At 43.5% G+C, this 18519-nt stretch overlaps 1 long non-coding RNA gene across 1 annotated transcript in view; it reads left to right on the top strand.

Moving 5' to 3' along the window:
• LOC138503596 (uncharacterized) overlaps positions 1 to 18519 on the top strand; it is an 83544-nt gene that overhangs the window by 51043 nt on the left and 13982 nt on the right. Inside the window, exons 3-4 of the long non-coding RNA XR_011279671.1 lie at positions 12671 to 12778; positions 15520 to 15626. This is a non-coding gene — a long non-coding RNA (uncharacterized lncRNA). The remainder of the gene's footprint in view (positions 1 to 12670; positions 12779 to 15519; positions 15627 to 18519) is intronic.

Raw genomic sequence — 18519 nt, 5'->3', positions numbered from 1 at the left:
TAAACAATTTTTAAGGAGAGTCACCCTGTGCAGTCTAATAAATACTAATGCTCAGATGATCCTGGCCATGGACATGTGACAGTTTAGCACCATAGCACAGCCTGAGGTCTGCCAAGCTGATGGCGTTGTCCACAAGTGAGTTGGCAGGCGTGCAATGTCTTTGAGCTGACCGGACTGAAGCCCTCACCGAAATGTTAGCTGAGGGGCGGGGCATCCGTGCCCTTTAACAGTTCAAAGGATCAGGAATATGCTTCTGGTTGCATTGTATTTCTTTTGAGGCAAATCTATCTGCTTGGCTTGGATGACCAAGCACTGCCCGTTTCCTAGAGTCACAGCCCCCCTGAGACACACAGGCTGCGTCCCTGGCTGTGCAGCAAGTGCCGTAATGAACTCCACAACACATTTCTTTTGTCATCAGCAGCGTAGCCTTTCTTATGCACGATGGTGAATTTCCAACTGAAAGACCACCAGGTACCTTGCAAATCTGTGACAGTTAAAGCGAGCAACACAATAAAACACCCTCTGAAAATGTTTTCATACCCATAATGTCTAATAGCATGACAGGCTAAAAAGCAAGGTTTGCTTTGATGTCCTTAGTCGAATGTTCTTAAAACCATACATAACAACACGCTGGAGGTTTGTGACGAATCTCCAAACCTAAGTGAGTTTTATTGTGTGTCTTAAAGCGCTAAAAATAAAGTGGGTAAATAGACATTTTGCCTTTTGCATCTTATAGTTTTCCATTCAGGATGTGTAAAATAAAGGTACACTGATATTATTTTGGCCCACCATGCTGCCATAAGAATTTACAGGCATTACGATGCTGGACTGCCATTGTGGGCGTGACAAAGACTGATATGCAAATGGATATTTGTCCTTTGTGAAAGGTACAGTGAGCAAAAAGCAATGGCTGCAGACTCTCAAACTGGATAAAACCACAGAACAGGTTATCATGCCATGTTTATTCTAGAGAGGGGTGCCTGCTATCTTTTTGTATTTTTACAAGGAACTTGGGGTGGCCTCCCTAAGTTACCTGGGGGAACCCAGATGTGTATCCCTTGCTCACTTTGCTCAGAGAGGCACAGCTCCACCTCTCTGATGAGACCCGACTAGGACGAAACATGTGTCTGGGTTTGCTGTTGGTCCTCTTGTTCAAAGGAGGTTTGCTAGGCATTTTGGTGCTGGACTACCCTTGTGATCGGGACAAATACTGATATGCAAATGAATATTCCTCCTTTGTAAAAAGTACAGTGAGCACAAAGCGATGGCTGCAGACTCTGAAAGTGGATAAAACCACAGAACAGGTTATCATGCCATGTTTTTTCTAGAGAGGGGCGCCCGCTACCTTTTTTGTATTTTTACAAGGGACTTGGGGTTGGTCAGCCTATGTTACCTGGGGGAACCCAAGCGGGAACACCTTGCTCACTGTGTTCAGAGAGGCACAGACCACCTCACTAATGAGGCCTGACTAGGCCGAAACATGTGTCTGTGGTTGCTGTTGGCCCTCTTGTTCAAGGGAGGTTTACTAGGCATTTCAGTGCTGGACTGCCATTGTGGAAAGAAGTACAGTGAGCAAAAAGCAATGGCTGTGGACTCTCGAAGTGGATAAAACCACAGAACAGGCTATCATGCCATTGTGGGATATATTTACCCACTCGGCTGTACTCCCTTCCATAACCAAGCTGCACTTCAGCACAAAAAGCAAAATGGCTGCGCTGGCTCCTGTGAGCACCATTGCCTCACAACAAAACTGTGTTTCTCAGCTACATATTGGGCAGGATGGAACAAGGGGGCACATTCAGAAAGCCTGCCAGGGTGTTCTTACATGTACAAAGGAAGGGAAGTGAAAAAGCAGCGCTGCTTTGCTGCAAGCCCAAAGATCCCATTGAAAAAGGGAAATATTTACATTTAAAAATTATGCTGCTGTGATGCTCTTTTTCCGCTGTTCCTCATCACAATACTTTTATTAATGAGACCTTGCCATGCTTATCCACATTCACATTATGCTCCAGCAGACAAGAGCAGTATTCCTGAATGACAGGCTGTTGTTGAGATCTGAAGAAATGAAAAGAAGCTGTACTTCAGCTACACGGGAAATGCTTTACTTTTTGGCTACAAAATGTCAAGGATCAATGCATCAAAAAGGCCTTGGCTCTCTGGGCCTATGTCAATTTGAGTGCATCTGTGTTTTAACCCATTGCTGCATACCAGAAGCTAACTATGGCTACAAAAGAATGTGGAAATGCAAATGGAAGAGAAAACCTGAGTTTGCAAGCAAACACCACATATTTAAATGTACTTTTACAAATAAGAAAAATAAGAACAATACTTGTTTAAAAGTGTATGTTGGATAAGGCCCTGCCCTTATCTAGAAATGTGAAGGGGTTTTGTGCTGTGAAACATATATGGGAGATCTTATTCCTCAGGTTTTATTTTGATTTATAACAAAAATAAATAAAATAAGGAATTAAATTGCTTTTGCTACATGGGGGAAATCAGCCCCAAACAGGTTTCTGCTTGGGGGTTGCCAGCAACAGAAGGCCCCTCACAGTAGATGCTAGAACACACAAGTGATAATTGCTACCTTGGCAGACTTTCGTCTGGGCTGAGGACTCTTACAATGAAAGTTTCAGGACACCAACCTGTGAAGTGGAAGCGGCCATATACCTTCAATCAAACTTAGAAAAACCCTCCCCACAGTGGGCTGAAGTGACAGTTGGAGGTAGCTGAAGAGAAAACAAATGGTCCCAGTGAAGGACAAAGGATGCCCATTTGTTTCAAGAAACTTTGATGATGGTTATTTTTGCAACAGAAATTCGCAGGAATGTAAAAAGTTAACAGTTTTAATGTACTTTTGTGGGTTTTTAATTGAAGACGTTGTAGCCTTCACTGCCGCCTTGGGAACAGAAATGGCAGAGAATTGGGTATTGGGCATTGGGTATTCCACGAAAAGTGTACATGATGCCAGTGTAAAATTCAACACTGACATGCCTAATGATGACCCATACACATGTGTAAAGTTATAGAATTTCAGGCCAAATATTTCACACTAAAAATGACTAAAAATGATTAGAAGGGCAAAACAATGTCTTACAAATTGTAGAGTTGGACTGGCATGTTCTGCATAAAATATCTAACCTGCTTATGTATTTTGTTAAAAGGACCCAACTGTACAAATGTGCCATTTAGGCAAAACTGGATGTTAGCTAAAGTAACTGTTGGAGGTTCTGGACATTGTAAAACTCACATCACAAATCTGACATTATGCCCTTCAAACCCAACCAGCTGAGAGGAAGGCGGTAACTATCTCCCCTGACCAATCCAGTTGTTTAGAGGCGTGCTTAGATAAGCCTGCCCTGCCGTATAATTCTATGATGTCACCATGCTCTATAAAAAGGGTGGCTGACAAAACTGTAGACAGACTCTTTCCTGAATTTCCTGCGCCTGCGTTCCTGATCTTCTACATTCATTTTGCCGGATTGCAGATCCCACTGCAAAGCCAAAGCATAGCTGATTCCAGATCCCACTGCAAAGCCAAAGCATAGCTGATTCCAGACTCCACTGCAAGGCCAAAGCATTGCTGACCATTCCAGCAAGTCCTCAAAAAAATCCCAATAACCAAAGGGAAAAGCTGTGGTGTTCTTTTGAGAAGCATCCTGAAACCAGACTTGTTTTTTGCCCACTAACTGCATGCCCGCTGCAACCCTGCCATCTAGCTGTCCTGATTAGCTGGTGAACAAACAGGCCCAGCTGTTGTTCTGCTAGGAGAGTCTGCCGCTACGTGTTGACACGAGGCCTGGAGTCCAGAACCCGGTTGACTGTTCCTAATCCCAAATTCAAGTGCGGACTGTGAGTATCCCCCATCCCATAACACATAGTCTACCCCATCGTGACTTTTGTCATTGTGCCACTCTCTAAGCAACCCTATCCATACCCTGATAACTTGTATAGACTGTTCCAATTTTCAGTGCACCCTGTTCTTGTTTCCTAGTGTTAGTTTTATTCACCTCACGTTGTACCTCATTACTGATATTTGGAGTAATTTAAATGAATTCCCACATAGATCAGAACACAGCGGGAAAAGGTGGACGTCGCAAATCAATCTTAAAACGTACCGTGGCTTTCTTTAACAATATAGTCTAAATAATTTAGTTTTAAGTAATTAAGATTGGCTCTTTTTCACTGCTCTATTTTCCTAAAAACAAACCTTATTCTACCTTCCAAATCTCTCTCAATTCTCCAGCTATCACCCTCCTTTCACTTCTATATTGTCCCTTTGCTGTGCATCTATCCCCCTGCCCACAAAACGCATTCCGATTCAGTGTTTTTCACCCGTTTTTTGAAAAAAACTTTTTTGCATTTAAAACTACAAACCAGAAAAAATTCAACTTTTCCATCTGTGAATTCGGCTGCACTGGGTTTTCAATTTCAATCTGTTTTGTGAACTGTATGCTTTTGTGATACCTTGACTGATGGTTGATAGTGAGGTAACATCCCTAATACTGTGATAAAACATATGTATATCTTTATTTAACACACATATAATTAATTATTTTTCAAAATCCGAGCGTCATTTTAGGCTTTTGCAAAGGGTCTAGAATCCATTTTTTTATTTTGTGAGGGAAGGTCGGATTTTGATTCTGTCTGCTGCCTCTTATCCCTGTCTACCTGCAGCTTCTTTCTATCCACTCAGAATTTGATTATTGGCGGGTTGAGGGAACATTTCAGGGGTAAACCTTAACTTGGGTGCTTTCTATCCTAATTCAAAAAGTGCTCCTGTTCATTTGTGCTTGGGATATGTTCTACTAGAAGGTTAAAGTGCATTGCTTTCATTTCCATTGTAATTATCACCCATTGGTGATTGCTGCCCAATATTAAAATGTGTGTGATTTTTGTGAATTCTAAAAATAAATAAATATTGTATTTTCACCAACCGGCCTGGTTCATGGTCCATTGTGACCCAGGGTATTTGTAGAAGGGGGGGTGAGACGTGTCGGGTACCAGTTCAATTTGAATTCATTGAAATTAAAGAAAAAGCATTCCTATTGAGCACCACATCCCAGGCTAAGACTTAGAGCCTCATCACGAGCTGGGCGCTAACCCTTAAATGCAGCAGTAACGCTATAACCGCCGCATTTAAGGGTCCACCAAATCAAGAGCTGGGGTCCAATCCACAGTGATTTTACCATTTCTCGGAGCTATTACTGCAGGCTGTAATACCGCCGCGCTAATAGCGCCGAACATTCCCCATTGGGCCCAATGGAGAATGGGAAATTCCTCAATGGGCCCAATGGGAATGGGGACTTACCGTTCCGCCAAATCCATGATCTGGCGCTAATAGTGCCGGGGGTTTGGGGGTAGGGCAAATAGGGGAAATACCGCCGAGGTAAGCGCCCAACTCGTGATGAGGCCCTAAGTGACCTGGTCCAGTGTGTGACGCCCGACTGGAATCCTTAACACCATGTTTTTTTTAGAAAGGGGCGCCTGCTACCTTTTTTGTATTTTTACAAGGAACTTGGGGTTGGTCACCCTAAGTTACCTGGGGGAACCCAGACATGGACCCCTTCCTCTCTGTGCTCAGAGAGGCACAGCTCCACCTCACTGACTAGGCCCGACTAGGCCGAAACATGTGTCTGGGGTTGCTGTTTACACATTTGATCAAAGGAGGATTGCCAGGCATTTCGGTGCTGGACTTTCCTTGTGGGCGGGACAAAGACTGATATGCAAATAGTTATTTCTCCTTTGTGAAAGGTACAGTGAGCAAAAGGCGATGGCTGCAGACTCCCAAAGTGGATAAAACCACAGAACAGGTTATGATGCCATGTTTTTTCTAGAGAGGGGCGCCTGCTACTTTTTTTGTGGATTTACATGTTGTCATGATGATTTACTATGCAATTTGTGTATTTTGCAAGTAAACTATATAGGACAGTATTATTGTAGGTCTTAAAAACCAAAACTTAAATATTTGTTTCAAGTAAAGCGTGGAAGAAGGTGGCCATGCCCAAATTGCAGAGTGGGTTAAAATCCCTGCTTCACTGTTTAGTGTAAGTGTGTGATCTGGGCAAATAAAGTAATCTCACCCTGACTTCATATGCAAAAACTGGAGTGCTTATAAGTGATTATATTTACACCCTTACAATAGGACAGTTTAAATAAGTGTAGGAACATATTGGTGCACCCTGGTGCGCCTCTGCTAGTGGCTCCAATACTGTCACATAGAATTGCATTATTGCTGCACTGACACTCCCCAGTCCTGTAACACTGATTTGACAGTCCAGAGTACTGCCTCACACTCTGCAATGTCCTGTTATGCTATGATATTCAGTCTTTCATTGCACACCATCTGCCATTTTCACACTTTCTAGGACCTTCAGGATCTGCAAGAAGTAGGTGTTTTCGGACTTGAAGGAGAGAGTTAACTGATTGTAACATTGAAGCTGCACTAGAATAGTCTCATTACAAAGACTATAAATGTTAGATGCCCCCATGTTAGTAACTTTGCCACTCTTCCACCGTCTCTGAAGTTAGCACCTCTCCCAACATTTGAAGGGTTTGCCCTTGCCTACATTTTAGCCTAGGTGCACCCCTGGATGTGCTCACCTGCATTTTGTTAAGCAGAGAGGTGAGGGAAGCCTTTCCCCGAAACACGCGTTTGTTCAGAAAAATGTACTTGAAGAAACGCAGTAAAACTTTAAATCTGCTACTTTCAAGAAAGAATTCTATCACCACTCTGCATATTGTGCCCTACAATATACTATGTAATAGTGGGTCCCCACACCAGATCATGGAGTGGGGGTTGAACAGTGGGGACGGAGCCTCCAAGTTCCCCTCGCCTGTTTTCACCACTTAGCACCGCCCACACCCAAAATGTAGGTTTCGTTGCGCCCATGTGAGCCGGGATACCGTAACTGAAGTTAGGAGTTGTCCCAGAAGGCCCAAAAACATTTTCGTCTTGTATGTGTTCTGGGTTGATTAAATTTCCCTCACATGTCCCCGAGGTTTCACCTGACAGTGTTACCACGAATTGCTCTAGAGCAGGTTCAACGTAAAGGTAGTAACTAAGCAAGCTACATTGAAGCGTGGAAGGGAGAAGTTGTTAAATTCTACAATGACTAAAGAATGTTACTAAACTAAACACTAAACATTGAAGACAGTATCAAGACTACAGAAAAGTGAATTTGGCTTGGAGTTAATCATTTAGCAGATTGAGAGTTTTCTGGTGTTGTGTAATATGGATCATGGGACAGGTGGAGGCAAAGCACACAATTAAAGATCATATAACAAGGGAAATACGCAATGGGAAGGGGATATGGAATCTGCAAGCTCAGTGAGCAGCATAGACACTCAGGTGGGCATAAAGCCTGCTACACGTCTCCTTAGAACTTAGAAACTCTGGACACAGGGCATGCAGTTAGTGCCTTACTTAATATTCTTACCTAATATACCCATCTTAATGCATGTAAACTTAACAGAAAATACTAGCACAACTTCATTCTCATTGCACTACACTTTTAAATGATACAAAGCCCGAACTACTGGCATTGCCATGGATGATGTTTGTGTATTATCACACTACAAATGGAGCCTTTCATTTACAGTATGCATTCGCAAACGTGTGTACATTCACACAGCGGAAATAACTAAAAGAATCATATAGAGTACACACAGAGTAAGATGCCTAAGTTCATACTGCTTAATGAAGCTTTGGTCTCAGTGAGGTGGTCTCCATCCTAAGGTTTCCCAATTAACAAGTCCCACAAAAGGGGGTGGGCCCAAGCCAGCGGAATCCAAATTCCAGACTCCAAATTGAAATCAGCAGATTCTCTCACGAATCTCTGGCCCATTCTGCTCCTTTGCCCTCCTTGAGGGTACCACCTTTCCCCCTAAAGCACTCCAAGGTGTTCAGTGGTTTACAAATCAATTAAGCAGATGCATGAGTAACTGTATACATGCATACATACACGTATGTAAATAAGGACCAGCAGCTTTGGAAAAGCACATTTATACACTTATGTAACTGAGGCATAGGGTGGTTGTCCACTTACAATCAATTTAGTCAAGTCTGTCAGGTGGTTGATTCAAGACGATACCTTTCCGAGCAGGAGACCACAACACCTACTGCAACCAACGGTTCAGTTAGACTGGAAAGGTGGACACATGCTGCAAGTTGAGAAGATATATTTCAAGGGGAAACAGACATTGTCAAAGCCAATAGTTTGGACTTTTGTAACTGATGATTGCATTTTGCATTATCGTTGATGAAATTGTTCCTTTACTGGCAATCATTTGTGTAGGCCCCATGAAGAATGGGCCCAGCTCAAAAAACATACAAGCTGAAGTACCTGTTATGATGTACCAATTATTAGGTGAGCCGTACTGCATGCTGAATGAATAATTGTAACATTTTAAATCAGCAGCTGAGGCACAAAGTCTTCAACTTGCACAGACCACTGGATGGCACATACAATGCTTTGATCTGTGTACCATCTAGCTTGGCAGCATCAATGTTACAACACACCTTTAATTCCCAAATAACCAAGCTCTAAACAGTGTACAACAGAACAGTGTAAGCCCTAAGAATGTGTCTACTACAGGGCACAAGAGTAGCACTGTACCACTCAAAAATGAAATACAGACATACTTGATATATGTGTGTAGGAAGGCATGTACTAGGTGTAGTTGGCATAAGGAGAATCTGATATTATGAAGGCCATATGCCATTTCTGGCCGATAAATAGTTGAGCAGCATTCATGCCCTACCACTTTCCTCTGGAACAACTAAAGAAGCTGGTCAATTCAGTCCTTGCCTACAGATTCCACACTTCATAACAGGGCTTAATTTCCATGCATACTACAAACCCTCCAACCATGTGGGACCACCATTGCAAAATGAAGAAAACTACATTCACATCCGTATGCGGGTTGTGAGGTTGTTTTTATCATGACAGAGGTAGATTTCTGCTTTCACTGTTTTCATCCCAACAAAGCCACACCCCACAATGAGATGAAGGGAAAGAGTGAGAAGATAGTGTCTATCCCTAAAAGTGTTTTTTTTTTTGTGTTTTAATCTTTAAGATTTTTACAAAAGAAGTGGTTTTCTATTTGTCTCTGTTTTATCATTCTTCCTTTCTTGAGTCTCTGAGGAACTGTCAATGAAGCAGTTTATTGTGGTAAAGAAGTTAGTGAGGTACAAGTCGCCACTAAATCTGTTGGGTCCTGGAAGGTTTTTTGTAAGCTGCGTAAGATGTTGTAGGATGCCAGCAGCCATGGAGTCTTGTCGCCCGCTATCAGCCTTGCCCAGCAAAGTGCTTCATCCTGCAACACAAAGTCAGAAAAAAGTATGTCTCAGATACGATGATCTTAGCTTCAAGGTCCCAGGACAAGAAAGCAGCAAGTGGCGAATGGTTTCGATTACTTCCATTTGTCGACAAATTCTGCAGGCATTTGTTGATGCACGCCCCTGTGTGAATAAAATCTCATTCGTGTGTAACAAGTTCAATCTTGCTCTTAGTAACAGGGACCTTGCAGGCTTGGACGGAAACAGCTTGATGAACGGTTGAAGCTCGTTCAGTTTGCGAATGTTCACCGGCAGAAGTCTCGTTAGCTTGTTATAGGCGGCTTTCTCTGCTGTTTTGATCCAGTCGAGTTCCTTCACTCTATTCAGTACTTTTGCTGGATTGTTGTTGAGAGTCTCTACGTCAGATGAAACATCTTGGAGGATTTCCTTGATCCGATTTGACCAGCTGTTTTACATCTGGCAGTTTTGGTCATTTATTTCTTGTTGGATCAGGTAGTATACTGAGGGTTTTTCCGCGAGTTGGCATTTGCGGTAAAGCATTATAGAGTTGCATCTTACTGATCCCTCGAGAGAAAGTAGACTGAGTTCTTGGCTTGTTCTTGTTCTTGTGAATTTGTAACTCCTTGAATAGTGCATCACTGAGGAGGTAAGGTCTGAGTAAAGGGTTCATGGAGAACCTAGAAACGCTTCATGATGGTTATGTGTCAATGGTCAAGTAGCAGCCCAAATGAACAAGTGATAGGCCAATTTTCTCTAGGGATTTGTGCATGGGAGGGCTGGCTCCAAACCTAGTTAGCAGGTTACTGAATGATTTACATGAGTTCCTGGTTGGCCAACAACTGGATGTGCCCAAGGTTGGAGGCCAGGATGCTGCACTCTTGCTATTTGTGGAAAATGCCATACCACTCACAACCACTGGAATATCAATTCAAGGCCTTCTCTGTGCCTATTTGTAATGTCTACATTCACAAGACATGGTCATTAATAAGAGCAAAACATAGGCAATGATAATGGGCCAAGCTAAATACACTAGGAGCAGTTTTTAGGTAAATGGCAAATGTTTAGAGGAAGTGTCAACACTTTGGTTACATGGGAGTATGTTTTGATAATTAAAATAAATCAGGGAGGGGCCCACAGATGGAAAGGAGTGGTAATATAATGGCCCATTCTGTTGACAGGATTCTAAGGTTTGAGGGGAATTTCCCTGCACAGGCCATTGATGTCTATCAATGGAGGTTTGTCCCAGAAGCTATATATGGTATTGAATCCTGGCACACTATGTTCCATGCTCTGCAGTGACTGTAGAAGAACATTACTTCCTTAGAAGACTCTTATCATTGTTGAAGGGAACCCTGTATCTAGAGACTGGTGTTTGTCCTGTATCCGATTGTATCATCCTCTTACCAATTGTATATTAGTTTAGCCTATGGTTAATGCAGAAGCAGAGTATACTAAGTCACATTGAAATATATTGTGGGATTTGATGCTTGCATAAACAGTCTGTGGCTGGCCTCGGTGAAGAAAACTTGGCATGATTTGGACTTTGGAACCCTATCAGAGTCTCCAACTATGATTCCTTATAGGAATGTGGGAGAGATTCTGTTTTCCAAGAAGGGAGTCAATGTTGTTATTTGAAATATAAGTGTAAATTGGGAAGGGGGTGTATTCGGCTTCAAATATTCAAAGCAAGGACAGGAAGGTATTTATGCAGTTTAAATTGGAATTCTTCAGGCTAACTGGCAAGTGGGGTATGGGACCCATGGATGGGCCTGTGTAGGTAATACTGAGACAATTGAGATTGTGGGGCACTTCTTAAACGTATGCCGGTGTGATAAAGGAGAAGGACTCTGCTACAGGACTGTGACAAAGTAGGATTGTGATGAAGGAGAATGGCTGTGATGAGGAACTGTGACATTGGAGAAGATTGTGATGAAGGAGACAAAATGAAGAATGACTGTTATGAAGGACTGTAATTAAGGGAAAGGAATGTGATTAAAGACTGTGATGAATGAGAAGTTATTTGGTGAAGGACTTTGACAAAGGAGAGCTGTGACGAAAGACGTTGATAGTGGAAAAATCTGATTGAGGTCAGGAGCAGGAATTTGACAAAGGATTGCAAAATAAACAAAATACCTTGAAGAAGGACTGTGATTAAGGAGGACTGTGTTGAAGGAGGAGGACTGTCATGAAGAATGGGTGATGGAGATGGACTGAGATGTAAGACTCTGATAATGGAGAACGACTATGACAAAGGACTGTGACAAAGACAGGCTCACATTTATGGACTGTGATGAAGTAGTAAAACTGGGATGAAAGAGAAGGACTGTGACAAAGTAAAAGGACTGTGAAGAAGGAATCTGATGAGGGAGAAAGACTATGACAAAGGAGAAGGCCTCTGATGAAGGAGAATGCCTGTGATGAAAGACTGATGAAGGAGATGAACTGTGATAAAGGAGTAGGACTGATGATCGACAAGGACTGTGAAAAGGTGAAGAACTGTGCTGAATGATTTATGAAGGTGAATGACTGTGACAAATGGGGAAGACTGACAAATGAGTATTAAGATGAAGAGTGACTGTGATGAAGGAGAAGGACTGTGATGAAGAGAAGAACAAAGATAAAGGACTACGATTTAAGAAAGGGACTCCAAAGAAGGAGTGCAATGTAGTAGAATGACTGTGATAAAGACTGTGATGATGGAGGAGGTCTGAGATGAAATAGGACTGTGACAAAGGACTGCGATGAAGGAGAAGGATGGTGGTGAAGGGGTGCAATATAGGAGAATGACTGTGATGAAGACTGTGATGAAGGAGAAGGACTGTGATGATGGACTGTGATGAAGTACAACAATTGCATTAAAGAAGAATGTATGCAACATATGAGGTCTATGGAAAAGGAGGACTATGAAGAAGAAGAAGCACAATGATGAAGGAAAAGGTCTATTATGAAGCAGGATAGTGATGTTTGGGAAGGACAAACGTTGATGAAGGAAGACTGTGATGAGAAACGGTGAAATAATAGAATTGTGATGAAGGACTAGCAAGGAGCAGGACTATGACAAATTTGAAGCACTGTAATGACAGAGGAGGGCTGTGAAGGACTATAACAAAGGAGACAGACTGCAACAAAGTGTGAGGATTGTCTTTCTGTGCAACCCCCCAGTGCACCAAAACGGGCCGGATGGAGATTAAAAAAGTATCCCCACGGCAGAAATTGTAATCCCTGAAAAGGGAGGACCCTCTGGATGCCGTAACCTAGAGAACCCTGGAAAAGAGAGAGGGAGAGAGCAAGACAAAACTATTAGTAATGATGTTAAAATATAATAGAGAGAAATGTATGCACTAATATGTACCTGGTGATTTGTCTTTGCAGTTTTAGAATCAGGCAGTGGGTTTGATCTCACTACAACAATCCATCCAGGCCCAATGAATCGTGGTTGACCCGACGGCACAAGGATGCAGGAACAACCAGTAATCCAAGGTAAGTCAATGTCCCATGTAAGGAAGTATAGTTCACAGTACAGCGGTTGTCCAGATAACAAGTAGGGATGAATGTTCATGAAGAGGGGTACATAGGCAAGCAAGAAAGGTTCCTAGGCAAGCCAGGGTTTAATGTAGAACAGGAAGGGTCAAGGTCAAGGTAGTAGCCCACCAGATGGTTAGAAGGAGACACAATGAATGAACAACACAGGAAACAAGACAGTACCGCCCGCAGTCGCAGACCTGCACTAAAGGTACAAAGTAGTATTGAAGAGCGCTGCATGGCTAGAGGAAGGGACCTAAGTACACCACTGTATGTGCCTTCTGTGAATGGATGGAAGAACAAAACATCTCCAATCACAGAAGCTATACGGTGTCCATAGCACCCAATGGAGCTTTTTGACAGTACCCCTCAGCAAAGATCCTTCCAGGCAGGGTTTGAGTAGATGCAGTCTGAGAAAGCGAGCAAGAAGACAATGCATGTGAATGTTCGTTGTGGGTTCCCAAGACCGGTCTTCGAGGCCGAAACCCTTCCAATCCACTAGGTATTGTAACTTGGATCAAACCAGTTGGGAATCAAGTATATCATTCACTTCATATTCAGGTTGGCACTGTACTTCAATAGGAGGGGGTCGAGCGGAATTGTATGTACCTTGTGTTTTTAATTAGGGACACATAGAACTCGAGCTGTATGTGGCACCTTTTTGGCAATGTCAAAGCTACAGCCACTGGATTAATAACTTGTACAATGGCGTAAGGACCTATGTTTTGTGCCATATGTTTTCAGGGTCCCGGAATATGAAAGTGTTTTGTGGAAAACTATACTAACTCTCCAACTTTATGGATGGGTGATATCTATCCCCATACAGTTTACAAGCCAGTTGTGCCTTCAACAGGTCTTCACAAGCTGCGCTCTGGGTTTGTTTTATTCCAGTAGCTGTATCTACGGTTAAGGGTACTTTGGCTTCTGAGGGTAGGATTATCTGTAACATGCAGGGATGTCTACCGTAATTGGCATAGAAGGGTGAACAGCCAGGTGAGGAATTTTTGATGTTCCTGTACACAAACTCAGCCATGGGTAAAAGATGGGTCTAAGAATAAGGATGTTGTGTACAATAAAACATGAGATACTGTTAGAGTGCCTGATTTAGCTTTTGCGTCTGACCATTGTATTGAGGATGGTAACTGGATGACACACGTAACTCTATGCCTAATAGATTGGTAAAGTGTTTTCAATAGTTTGAAGTAAATTGGGTACTCCTGTCAGAAATCAATATTGTGGGTAACCCAGGAAGATGAAAAATGGAGGGGAGCATAAGATATGCTAACATGGATGTCCCCTCACAAGAGATGAAATTACTTAGAGAATCATCCACGACTATAATATGACGTACCTGTGATGCAAGGGCAATTCCACAATAAGGTCCAGACTGAGAGTGTTCCATGGTTCTGTTGGCACTGGAAGAAGATGTAATAATCCAGAGGGTTTTGTATGAGAGTTCTTGGAACAGGTGCAAACAGAACAAATGCAAATATAAGTCGAAACCTCCTGTCTGAGGTTGGGACACCAGCACCATCGCAGCAATAAATTGATGGTCTTGGTCAACCCAAAGTGACCAGCTATCTGATCGTCCAGGAACCACTTAATTGATTTTGTTGTGTATCAGTGTCAGGGAGGAACAAGAGACCTTGTTTAAGACAGGCCTCTGTGAATAACACGATCCATAAGCAGTCCTTGAAGGGGAACCGTTTACACCCAGTGTGTGATTCCATCCAAAAATGGCAAGGGAGCTGAACAAAGGTATATGACCCATAGGGGTTCTAGAATGGTTGATTGTACTAGTTTCTCACTGTGTACAGGATCGTGACATTTAGAAAGGACATCGACTTTAGTGTAAGCAACCCCAGGGCAGAAGATAACCCTGACATGTCAGCCAGGAAACAAAGCCCCTCATTACAAGGTGGGCACAAAGGGATACCGGGCACCGGTAATGACACCGGTGCCGGTAGTCCCTTTGCGCCCCATTCTGAGGTCCCTTTGCGGGTCCCTCCCTAGCGCCTGGTTTTACCAGGCGTTAAGTACGGGACCCGTAAAGGGATACCAGGGTCAATAACGGTGCCGCAATTTGGGGTACCGTTATTGCCCCCTGAACCCCTTCCCATTGAGCCCTATGGGGGCTCAAATGGGAATGGGGAATGGCTCTGGTGAATGGGGAATTACCGGTCCCGCCGACCTCGGACTGGACCAGTAATTGCCCCCTTCACCAGACCGGAGTCGGACCGATTTTGGAGGCAGCCATAGCGCTAATAGTGCCATGGCTACCTCCAAACTCGGAATGAGAGGCAAAATATGCCACCTGGTTTTACGAAGATTAGAACATTGAGCTGTACATTGAGCAAAGGGGGTTCTTGTGGTCACTGTATTCAGTGACGCAATGGATATTGCCCTGTAGATACTGGCACCATTCCTCAAAAGCCAGTTAATAACTAAAAGTTCACAATCAGTCATGGTATAATTCACCTCGATCCACTGTGCACCAAAAAACTGCTGGGGAGCGATAAAAGTACCCCCAAGACAGAAATGGTAACCCCTGGAAAGGAAGGCCCCTCTGGATGATGCAACCCTCAGAACTCCAAATAAGAGAGAGGGAGAGAGCAAGACGAATCAATTAGTATTGATGTGACAATTATTATAGAGAGAAGTGTATGTACTAATGTATATCTGGTGATTTGTCTTTGCAGGTCTGGAATCAGGCAGCAGGCTCGATCTCACCTCGACAATACATCCAGACCCGATAAAACGCAGATGACCCGATGGCACGAAGATGCAGGAAAAGCCAGTAATCCAGGTAAGAGTCAATTACCCAGGTAAGGAAGTATAGTTCACGGTACAGGGGTTGTCCAGATTCCAATCAGGGGCGAATGTCCATGAAGAGGCGTACCTAGGCGAGCAAAAGGGGTTTCGGGGTGAGGCAGGATGTAAGGTAGAACATGAAGGGTCAAGGTCAACATAATAGCCCACCAGGAGGGTGAGGGGAAGGGCACACAATGAACGAAGAACATGGGAAACAAGGCAGCACCAGCCGCGTACGCAGACCTGCACAGAGGTCCGAAGCAACATTGAGGAGCGCAGCATGGTTAGAGCAAGGGAAGTAAGTACGCTGCCGTATGTGTCTCGCGTATATGGATGACGTAACAAAACATTTCCATTGACAGAAGTCAGTCCGCATGCGTTGCACCCGATGGTGCTTTCTAACATGAAGGCAGACTATAATGAGGGAGGATTGTGGCAAATGAGAACTGCTGGAGGAGAAGGAATGTGATGATGGTGAAGAACTGTGATGAATGAAATGGACTGCTTCTCAACACCTTTTGCCTTCTCTCTTTTCTCTGTAGCAGTGCTTGTAGCTACAAGTAGGCACTTATCTATCCCAAAATAAAAAGCAGCACAATTGGATGCATGTAGTAAACTTAGATGCATGCACACCCAAATGGAACAAGGGAGTGGAATTAAAATGTATCCGTACACCAATCCAAAAACCCATATATATGTGAAGGTAAATCATCTTATATAGGGCTCTTCAAATAATGTTGGCCTTGCGGCACATGGTAAGAAAAACGGATGGGGCGAGTGTTAGTTTGATAGTGGGAACGCAGATGCAGAAAGCCTGTGGTTTTGAAAATTGCAGGTCGAAGGTAATGGTTAATTGTGTTCTGATGTGGAAACTCTGTGTTCTTTGGTGAGGGGTGTATATGGGTTGCAAGTTAACCATAAGTGCATCCCCCAGTTGTGAAAGATTGATTGAAATAGTTGTTGACAGAAGATGGAAGGGTAGGAGTCGCATAAGTATACTAGACCTGGTGACCTAGAACATGTTAGCAAAGCTGACTTTGCCATCTTTCAGACAAAACTAAAAACAGGGACAAGATCAAAGGAAATTGGCACCTGGAGACCGTGAAAATGGCAGAGTATACATCACAATAACATAACATAAAATACAAAAAGAATGCAACTTTTCACTAAATGCACTGAACAAACCAGTAGGTTTCAAGATAAGAAACCAAAATGATTCAAAATCCATACCTTCCAACCATGGACCATGCACAATGTGAAGAAGGGGAAGTCTCCAATAAGCCCAATCCCCAGAATCTCGTCTGGAACAGACTCCTAGAGTTTCATTGGACTAGGACATAAGGTTTTGTGATCCTGAGCCTGAAAGAAAAAGAAGCACACCAGTTAGAGGGCAAAAAATATCACTTTGTAGATGCAACAGGGAGGAAGTTTATTTTGACCCGGAAATCCGTAAACTGGTGGAAAATATGCCCGGAATGGTTAATGAACATAAAGGGACTTGGAAGGAAATGATATCTCACGGCCTGGCTGCCCTCCCTCTTGCCAGGTTCTCTTCCATTGCTCTGTTATCGGCAGGAAACTGTCTCACAGTTTCTGCATTTGCTTTTGGCTTCATATGAGGAAAAGGGGTGGTGAGTCACGGCTGGGCAAGGTTACAAGTTCTCTTTGGAAGCGGCATTCCACATTAGTGTCAGTTAATATCGCATCCAGGGACCTCGAGCCTATCCAAGGGATATCCAGGGTGGGCCTTGAGGCTAAGCAAAAGTGAAAGTCATTGGAGGGAAAAAATGAAAACACAGAGTTATAAGTAGAGATAAGGACTAGGAGGCAAAGGCTGGATAACACCAGAACTATTTGCCACTTCTACTTCTCTTGTGGTCAGCATATAAAAAGAAATGAATTCTTAGAAAAACAGTGGGACAACAGTGAGCCGATGGGGCTCGTGACAGGATACAGGAAGCAACACCACCGCACGGCATGCAGTCTCCCTCTAAGTGCACCAACTGAAGTGATTAAGAGAACGTATGTTTTAAATATTTAGAGCTTTACATTGATTTAAGTAGAGTGCCCAAAAAGCGTATTCGCCCCCTCACCCTGAATGACCCAATCCGCCCTCTTACCACACGCATACACACACGCCCATGAAACAAAGACAGTCTGGTTTTATTTTGAGCAACGACTCGAAAGAGAGGTCACAATTCCATGCTGTGAAGTATTCATGAAACAAAGAAAATTAGCAGCCAAATATGCACAGTTTCTTTCTACACAGGTAAAGAGTTCATGTCTGACATACGGGCGGCAGCACTTAACAAGTTCAAATCCTGCGGCACGGCTCAACTTAGCGTCTCCTCATTCAGAAGAAGATAAATGAAGTACCATTAAACGGTGGGTAATAATCACACCTGTTGCTACAGCACTTAGAAGATTGATGATTCTGGCAAAAAGCACGATATGAGAAGAGTATAGCTTGGGTCCAAAATACCTTCAGCTATCCCTCCGCAAATACCTCCCCTCTCGAACTCTTCGCTCCTCTACCCCTAACTCCCTCAAGGTCAAAGAAACAAACTGGGGTTAGATCTCTGTCTTCGGCTGAGGCCTCCTTCTGGAACAGCCTCCCTGCCACTCTAAAACTTGAGGAGAATCATCTCAGGTTCCGGAAGCACCTCAAGACGTTCCTCTTTGCTTCTGCATTCGCTCCCCCTCTCCCATGCTGATCTGCTCTCTCTAGGCACTGTGCATCTAGCCACCCTCTGTCCCCTTGGCCCAGGTACCTGCTCACCCTGCCACCCTCCTGCTCTGCCTCCTGGCCACCCCTTGCACTGGGGACTGTATCGCTACCCATACAGTCCCCCAGCACCCTATTTCTTCTTTTTCTGCACGTATTCAGA

This window comes from Ambystoma mexicanum, chromosome 11 (genome assembly GCF_040938575.1).
Source record: "Ambystoma mexicanum isolate Mex_15411 chromosome 11, UKY_AmexF1_1, whole genome shotgun sequence".
NCBI lineage: Eukaryota > Metazoa > Chordata > Amphibia > Caudata > Ambystomatidae > Ambystoma > Ambystoma mexicanum.
This window is presented reverse-complemented; position numbering and strand designations above follow the sequence as displayed.